Raw genomic sequence first — 9,499 nt, 5'->3', positions numbered from 1 at the left:
GCAAATGTGTGGTATGAACAGTATGAAAACATGTGTTCGAATAAACTATGTACACAAAAACGAGGGGAAGTGTATAAATGTCCATGAAGAAAAATAAATATGTCCAAAATTAAATCTAATACTATAAAACTATTTACAATGCAGCGGGCTAATCTGTTAACATGCTGTCAAGGTCTTCAACCAGGGCCGATTTACCCACCACTTAACTCATCCTGTAGGTGGGCCTCTGTTCTTGCCTGGAGTGCTTGCAGGGTGTCCATCAAGTGAATTTCCATGTCCTCTGCATCCTTACAAGACTCCCACAGGATGGCAGGAAACTCCCTTCTCCACCTTGGCCCTGGCCCTCCTGAAAGCTTAATCCCTTGATAGCTTAATCCCTTCACCTCTCCACCTACTGCTGCCTCGCATATCACACCCTGTCCAACACCAGAGTCTCTAGCCACAGACTTTCCCCCTGCCTCAACTGTGCCCCTTGTTGTCCACTGTGCCTCCTCCGGTTAGCAATGCCATGGTGGTGAATTGCATGAAAGCCTCACTAGAGGATGACTGGGGTACAGAGGAGGAGTTGAAGGAGGGTGCCATTGCAGAGGCCAGCCCAGAGAGACTGCCCGCAAGCAGAGCAGTTGCTAACTGTGCCAGGAAGCAGCACATCTACTAGTGATGCCGTACAAGCTTCTTGCGAGATTCATGCACGGTATCACAAATAGAAGGCACCGGCTTAATGATACTCACCAGCGGGGATGCACCATATCTCAGATGGCCACATCAGCTGGAAGTGGGGCATCAGTCTAGGTGGAGGCATCGTGAAAGGAGGTCACTGCTGCAGCAAATGGTCCAGGGACAGGAGGTTGTGTTGACCCCTCTTCAATGAACTGCACATCCTCATGTCCCCGGGCCAGGGGTGCAGTCTGAACACCCTGCTAAATGCCCCCACCTGACCCGGTGGGCTGCGCTGCAATGGCCTCCTCCTCCTCCACCTCCATCAATATAGATGACTCCTGAGAGGCCTCTGTCCTTGTTGGCTCCTGTATGCCAGTACCCCGTCCCACCGCTGCTGAGGTGTCCCGCACAATTTACCCTCAGCAGCCTTGCCCGATGGTACTGGTGCTCCTCCAGCCACACCGCTCTCAGAAGAGGAGGTGACAAATTGGTATAGCTGGGACTGCACCTGGGTCTGAAAGTCCTGGCCCTGCTACTCCACTCCATATCATTGCTTCTGCCATCTTTGCAAGCTGCAGCAACTGTGGAAAACAGTACAAGGAACATAGACAGCAGTCAAAAATGACAATGCATCTGTGGCATACACAACATTAACAGTACCATGAATTCAGCTTCAGCCGATCAGCAACTGCTACACACATATGCTGATGCAATCAGCATGAATACTTCACACAAGTGTAAGGATAATGATGAGTCACATTCATGAGACACACACATGTCACCACAGCCTATTGATGTGTGGCTGCAATAAACCATCACACATCACAATACCAATGCCAAAGCGAACCAAGTGTAACCTGCAGGCAGGGCCATGAGAAGTGCCCATGCACACATGTATCTTTACCACCATTGCATGGCTCATAATATCACTGTGTCCGCTCACATAGATATGCAGTGTGGGAAAGGATACAAACAGGACTGCCTCTAGGAGTCATGCATGGGACAGGGAAACCTGACAGCCATGGCTTATACAGCGGTGCCCAAGTGCATCACTTTGATGCCCTGGAGCAGTACCCTCCAGAGAGGCCTGGGGACTCCAACCACCTCATGGATCCACAGTAGCTCTTCCCTGGGACTCCTACCCGTCCCTTCGTCCCGCCTGGTCCTCCAGATACTGGGCTTACATGGCCCCTCCCTCTGCGGCGAGGCCCATTGAGCCCCACCTGCTCTGGGGCACGGGTCCAAGCATGCAGGAACCCATCCAGCTCCTGCACCACACCTCTGTCCCACAGTGAGACACTTCCACTGACTATTAAGAATATGGTGCCTGGCTGCAGACAAATGTAGGTAACAGCTGAGCCAGCCGTGACTCAGGCCACCTGGTCCAACTACCAGACTATATGGTCAGAGTTCGTGCCTGCCTTAAGGCCACTATCCATGGTCCAGGGCTTAAGCTGCCACCTCAGCGCCCAGGGTCTGGGGCTTAAGCTGACACCTCTGCACCCTGGGGCCTGGGCTTAAGCTGCCACCTGTAAACCAAGGACCGACCTCTCTTCTCTCCGTCCCATGGACTGGGTGGAGCCACTCTGCCTCTGCCGACTGGGCCATCTTGTCTGCTTAGCTGACCAGAAAGGGATAAATGTGCTCACCGCCCAGCCCACTCCCCCGTGGGTGTACCCAGGGTGGTTGGGAGTTCCCATGTGCCCCACTGCAGAGCAGGCAGGAAGGAGACCCCTGCAGTGGTGCGCTCGCTGAGTCACCACAACAGCTCTGACCTCAGCTAGCGTGCACCGGCCATCACCATCATTGCACCACATGGTTTCATTCAGCCCTCTGACTTGTGCAAGTTTTAGACTCCTTGGTCTGTGTTTCAAGGTGTATTGGGTGGGGCACATACATTGCTGCAGACCCCTTGTGCCATTTGTGGGACTCCCTGCCCAGCGGCGTAATGCAGTCAGGTTGCACTAAGGATTTCAAAAAAGGTAGCAGGCGTTCCTCTCCAGAAAAAAACATGGCATGATAAACTGTTCTGAGATGAGAGTTTGCACCACACGGCAGTACAGCAACGAAATGCTATGGCAATTCCTCTCTGAACAAGAGTACCAACAGCAACCCCATACACGTGTTTCAACCTTGTTGGGCCTCATCAGTGAGGTGAAGCTGTGCCTCTCTAAGCACAGTGAGCAGGGAGTCCACGTCTGGTTGCCCCCAGGTAACTCAGGGTGACCAACCCAAGTTCCTTGCAAATATTTCAAAAAAGGTAGCAGGCACTCCTCTCCAGAAAAAAACATGGCATGATAAACTGTTCTGAGATGAGAGTTTGCACCACACGCTTTCTGCTCACTGTACCTTTCACAGATGGGAAATACCCATTTGCATATCAGTCTTTGTCCCGCCCACATGGGCAGTCCAGAACCGAAATACTATGGCAATTCCTCTCTGAACAAGAGTACCAACAGCAACCCCATACACGTGTTTCAGCCTTGTTGGGCCACATCAGTGAGGGGAGTCCACCCCAGTCAACCGTCACACTGGGAGCAGGGGGTCCCATCTCACTTTACCACCCCAGTAATGACCGAGAGGGGACGGGACGATTGCTGGGTACGGCACGGTGGCGATCAGTTTCCCTCATCCCAGCATACACAGTGGAACTGCTGCCAGGAGGCTGTAACACTCTCTGTTCGAGCTGAGAGCCACCTGCCCCCGGGCCTTCCCAGCCAATGTGGACCCAGTTGTGGTGCACTGCCATGGAGGAAATGTACACTGTGGGGGCAGGTGTGACTGAGCAGTGGTACAACAAGGGGATTCACCGATCCAGGCATTTTGCCTGGCTGCTGAGTTGAATCCTCCGGGTGGACTGCATGGACTGTTAATGACTCCAATCAAGCATTCCCACTAAGTCAGTGCCTTGTCTGGGATTGCTCAAGGGAAGCCCTTATTTATATATTTTTATGACAAGTTATAATCTCGATGATGAACCCTTGTATCACGCCCCTCTCTGAGAATCCCCCGACCCCACTGAGCCAAGAAGTAGGTTTGTTTTGCAAATTGAAAAGGTTTATCTGAAAAATTAAACAATAGATATATATCACACTTTTATAATAAATTAATATTTGATATCACACTTAGACATATGACAGTGATCAACAATGGATGATGTTATACTAGCACACTGGTTTAATTACTTAGGAGAAGTATAGAGGATAAGGTAGCTGAGAATGCTTTCTATGGTACAAGGAAATGCAAGGTTGAAAAGAAGCAACACAGGAATAAACCTGATATGATTTCAGCAAAACATAATATAATCACTTTTCCCCTTTTGGCAATTCACCCCCCCCCCCTCTATGCAATGTAAGGAGGTGGAAGTAACACACACAGTCTTCAGGAATACAATCCCAGTACAATATGAATTCAGTTCCCCCCTAGCAAGCTTAGAGAAACAGGGATGATTTTAAACACATGCAAAGTACTTTAAAGGTCGTATGCAAAGAATGGAAAAATATGCTAAAAATGATTTTAGTTCCCTCTAGAGGTTCAGGGTGAGTGAGAGATACTTTAAATCAGTTCAGGCCAGCCCTATCAATGATTCATGACTGGTTACTAGGTTGAAAACGGAATTCCGTAATGGAAGCAAAAGACAAATATTTTTACACGTGGCTGAAATGAAACAAAATGTCAAATCGCTGCAATTTAGTTGTGTGTGTCGAGTGCAATTACGAAGGAACTATAAGGAGTAGCAAGTCGGTTCAGAGCTTTTTGGAAAGCTTTAAGAGAGCTTGAATCTAAGCTTTAAGATAAAAGTTAAATCTCGCTTCTATCACAAACGGTCCAAGAGATACGGACGATTTTGTGAAGGTAGATTCTCAAAATAAAAGTAAAGCTCAGAATGACAGATGACAGTTTTGCAGCTTTGTATCAACAGGAGGGACACGATTTCTATGATGCAGTTCTCAATAGGTTAAAATAGTTTGAATTAGATTATTTTAAACTAAGAGATTGGTTTTGCACAGTTCTGGCTGAGTACTCACACTATATTTTGGACAGGAATGCGACTTTGTCACGGATCGGGTCAGGATTGGCTGCGGTTCTCTCACCACTGGGTACTGGTTCTGCACAAAATGATCTGGGTCAGCTCTCAGAACTGCACAGCAATCTGGTCTGGGTCTGGTCTCTCTGGATCTCTGGTATTTCTGGATACAGCACTGTTTTCTGGGTCTGCTACCGGTTCTGGCAAAAGTTCTTGGCAAAGAATTCAAACCGCTCGCCCGGCTGTTGAGTAGTTTGCAAATGATTTTGAGGCCTGCTGAAAAAGGATTCAGCTTGTGGATTCAGGCCTTTCTGCTACAAGTTCTGGAGTCTGGGTTCAAAGTTCTGGTCTCTGGAGATTGATGGATTTGAAGTCTGGAGTCTCCGTCAGCGTGCTGCGCAGGAATTCAGTTGAAGGTTGGAAAATGAATGTCCCTGCCTGGGTTCCAGTCGCTCTTTTTATGTCTTTTGAAAATGGGTGTGGATGCTAACTTTCTTTGTCCAACCCACTCACGATTTGATAGGTCAAGGATGTCTTTTTGTCCTGATTTGAGAAGGGAACAGTGAGTCAGAGTGATGAGGTAGGTTTATGGTCAGAGGATCCTCCCCTTGTCAAATTGCACACAAATCTATTTCTGATCCAAATACCCATTTATCTATGTACCATTTTCCTAATATTATATGTCCAGTTAACATATTTTCTGTAGCACCAAACCATCCGATCCCTGTCTTTGTAAGATGCTGTGTCCACTTTTGACAGAATTCTGCCCTTTTCATCCAGATAACAACCTCTAAACTTTTCCAGATTTTACACAAATGTGCACAAGGGATATGGGTTTCAGATAATAAAGTGTCAGATTTTTAACATGCATACATTTGGAGTAACAACCTTATTTTCTGCTACTACTCCCCAGAACATACCACAGAGTCCTGACACCTCTTAAAATGTGCACAGAAAAATCACAAGAATCATGATATTATTTATATAATTTTTACAAGTCTGCACTATGAATTATCCATCTTTTTAAAATTATGCTCTGGCCCCAAAGGGTTGTGGTTTTCCAAAGCACATGGTGGAATTTCTGGTTTGTCCACTTCCCCCAAGCTCAGCTTGCTCACAGAGGCACTTCTCCTCCCACTTCTCCCAAGAGGAAGCTATTTTACGACCCCCCCAATATAACATTTGCCTGAGCCCAAGACAGTGCTTTGTTCAGTTTCCTGCAGTCCCCAGGTGCCAATCCCCTAATTCAATCAGAGAGGTGTCATCTCCTTTTGGCAGGGGCAGCAGAATGCAACCAGGCCTGGAAACACAGCTGCTGATCAAGTTTCAACTCCTGTCGGGGGTAGTTGTCAAGCAGAATTCAATCTCTTTAAGCCAGGCTTCAGCTAAATGTCACTTTGGTTCCCAGTTTTCTACATTCAAACCAAACTTGCAATTTTTACACATGCAGCTAGAACACTGATTCTAAGTTCAAAACTATGACATTTAAACAATTGCAACCTATGTAACACTCAAATGTAGGTCACTCATTTATTCTAAACATTTCAATTTTAGTGGCTTTAAACCCAAATTCACTTAAGCTGCTGACATCCCCAGCTATTTTCAATACATACATTAGACAATTATTTCCTTCAAGTTATTTCAGAATATAGTTTTACATTGTATCCACCTCTTAGTAAGTCTTTCTTTGGCCTGGTTTGGTTCATTTGTTCAGTTTTACACCAGTGTCTGGTGGTTTTAAAACACCAGCTTTCTGGTAGTGGTGAGCACCAGTATTGCACCCCTTTTTGACATTAATAACAGATTTTGAACAGCACCATATTCCTTAGCACTGATTTCGCTCATGGCGCTTCTGGCCCCTCATGCTCACACTGGTGGGTGGTGGGTCAGGCGACCATTTTGTTGTGCGCAAAGACTGTGCAGTTCTCCAGGATTCTGGCGCAAATGTGGGCTTTTCCGCCCTCTTGGATTTCCTAAGCACACAGCACCAAGTGTTGCAGCATAATAGTCCAAACGTGGGTCAGGACACCCAACAACACGGTTGCGAGGCCTGCGCTTCAGGGCCGCCCCTGCAGGCAGTCATGGGATACCACAGACAGCTGCACGCTGCACAGCCAGCTATCCTGGGGTAGGGCAAGGGATATCAGGTTTTTAGGCCATTACCACCACTGTGACTTTGGTGGGGAAATGGGGAGGCCAGGTTGAGCTGGCAAGAAGCCTCAGTACCAGGATCAGGGATTCTGCTATGGTGACGATCAGGGTTTGCCCTTAGGCGGATGAAGAGAATGGGGTCCATGTTATGGCCCCAGATGTGCACCATGGAGGGTCTCTGGGGCGACTGACATTTAAGCGACCATCAGACCGGCATAGCCCCAGAAGAAACCCGGGGGCCCAAGGTGCCTTCGAAGTGTTGATGATCAATGTGTCCTGCAATTCACAATACTTCCCACAGCTAGATGTGTTCTTCATTGACGCGCAAGCCAAGTGGTCCACCGCCAAGAGTCACAGGTGATTTTATTTATTAGACTTTGGCCCGAAACTGCTGGTTCAGGAGAGGCTGGGGGGAAGTAGCACTGCCCGTCCCACCCATGCAGCGAGACGGCCCAGTGTTGTGTCTAGCTTACCCACTTGGAAGTCAGCCAAGACCATCAGGGTTTCAAACAAATGGGTTCCAGGAACTCAGCCTGGGAAGCCCGCCTGCCATCTTCTGCTGCATTACGACAGGCCTTCCACTGCGATTGTGGCAGGTGGCTTCACTGCCGGCCCACCCGGCCGATCCACTCATCCTTGCCTGACCTTGACCTCCTGCTCCACTTTCAGAGTGGATGGAGAGGCAGGCTGGAGGAGGCAGGGTGGGGGTCCGGTGGGACCACTAAAGTCTTTGGACCACAAAAAATACCACCAATCCAAATACTGCCAATCCAAATCGCACCTTTTTCATCTAAAGCTGAGTCTCAAAGTGACATGGACACTGAACAATTGTCATCCATAGCTCCCACCACCTCAACCGCTTCAACCAGTAGTCCTTCTTTCATAGAAGAATACATCAAATACAAAAACATGAGAACTACCCAATAATCAATTGGAATCAACCGAGTCAAGGATTAACCAACCCATCTACCACGAGAGGAAGAGGCCAAGGAGGGGCAGGAGAAGGGGGGCAATCGTAACCATTCTTGCGTCAAGCAGTGAAGGTATTCAAACTAGATCCAAAAATCAAAGATTCAACAAGAAAACATAATAGTTAATCTAACAGATCTGGTTCTCTCACCGCACCTCATAACAGCATTGAATAATGGACTTATGTTCTACTCAACTGGACCTCCAGACTATTTAACTCTAAATACTGATCTCTACAAGTTTTGTAGACATTAGAAGCTGAAAATATATTTTCCGAAGTGACCCCACCTAAGAGACCCACAATCACTGGTACACCATCAGATTTATCCGTTACCCATATTGAAGACACAGTAAATGTACTCAATATAGATGACCAGGATGATCCACATACAATTCAATCACTCTCAGCTGATATAGAAATTGGCCTAAGTAAAGAAACAGCACTAAAACCTAAGCCTAAATTCACTCCATATTTGGCACCGAACAATGTAATTGATGTGTTCCATAAAGCAATCCAAAAAGAATTAAGGAACAAATACCTCTCAGGCAAACCTTTCAATATTTGTCACAACAGGTCATTTAAAGAAAGAATGCAAATAAACTAACTCAGCAAAAATCTAGAGATTACAATTAAAAAGGCAGATAAAGGGGGAAATATAGTGTTGATAAAAATGGAGGACTACCTAAAGGCAGCAGAAGAACACCTCAATCAATTAAGTTGCTATGAAAAACTCAGTGTCAATCCTCTACCAACATTAGTTCATGATTGAAATTTGATGACATCTCGCTGGCTGGATTTAAGTCTACTGACTGAAGATGAAAATGATTATCTATGCAACTCATTTACAATCTTAGGAACTATATATTTCAACCCAAAATTACATAAAACTTTTACAAATTTTCCATCATGTACACACCCATCATTAACAATATTGGCTCAGTCACTGAATCAATCTCACAATTGTTAGGCAGAATCACATGCAGTACCCTTTGGGAACAAAACATGCAATTAAGACTACAAGTGCAAGCACAATTTCACCTTTGATACAAGCCTGTACTGCACAGTAAAGTGGTAGCGATGGCTGAGCAGTGAGACTTATCTCTTAGAGTTTAAGTGAGCAGTAGAACAAGTTACACAAAGGACCAACTAATACAGTGATTCAAACAAACACTTACTCAAGATTTCTTGGTAAAAGAATATGCATTTATTTACTCAGTCAGTTACAAAACATTACACTAGCTTAAGCAGCTCAATATCACACACTAATAAACCACAAAAATACAACCGGTAAGTAAATGAACAAGTTTAGCTCCCCTGAAGTAGGAGCAAAATGGCACTTCAGATATTTATTAAAAGGGGTAAAAAGACAAGGTTATAAGAATAGACAGCCCAAATACATTTATAGGCAGGGCAAAGGGTTTCAGTTAACTACCACCAGAAATTCAATTTGTATGCCTGGGTAAAAGTCAATGATTCTGAGTCTTTGTAAAGGATAGCACAGTTCTGGTAGATAACGGTTAAGTCTTTGCCACAGAGTTTAGAAGAATTTGGCTAGGTGAAAAGTTTGACGAATGTTTAGGGAAAGACAAGCCTTCGAAGTTGAGGAAAGTTCCACGAACATTCGCGATGGCCAAAAAGATTTCTGGACCGTGTTTGCACAGTACCTTGTTAATGAAGAAAAGCTGTAGCTG

General features: G+C 46.0%; 1 pseudogene; it reads right to left on the bottom strand.

Annotated features, from left to right (window-relative positions):
• Positions 1-7,037: 7,037 nt before the first annotated feature.
• LOC138565168 (5.8S ribosomal RNA) lies at positions 7,038-7,191 on the bottom strand (annotated as a pseudogene).
• Between the last annotated feature and the right edge of the window lie 2,308 nt (positions 7,192-9,499).

Source organism: Ambystoma mexicanum, chromosome 1q, assembly GCF_040938575.1.
Source record: "Ambystoma mexicanum isolate Mex_15411 chromosome 1q, UKY_AmexF1_1, whole genome shotgun sequence".
NCBI lineage: Eukaryota > Metazoa > Chordata > Amphibia > Caudata > Ambystomatidae > Ambystoma > Ambystoma mexicanum.
The sequence above is the reverse complement of the archived record's forward strand: the minus strand, read 5'-3'. Positions and strand labels throughout refer to the sequence as shown.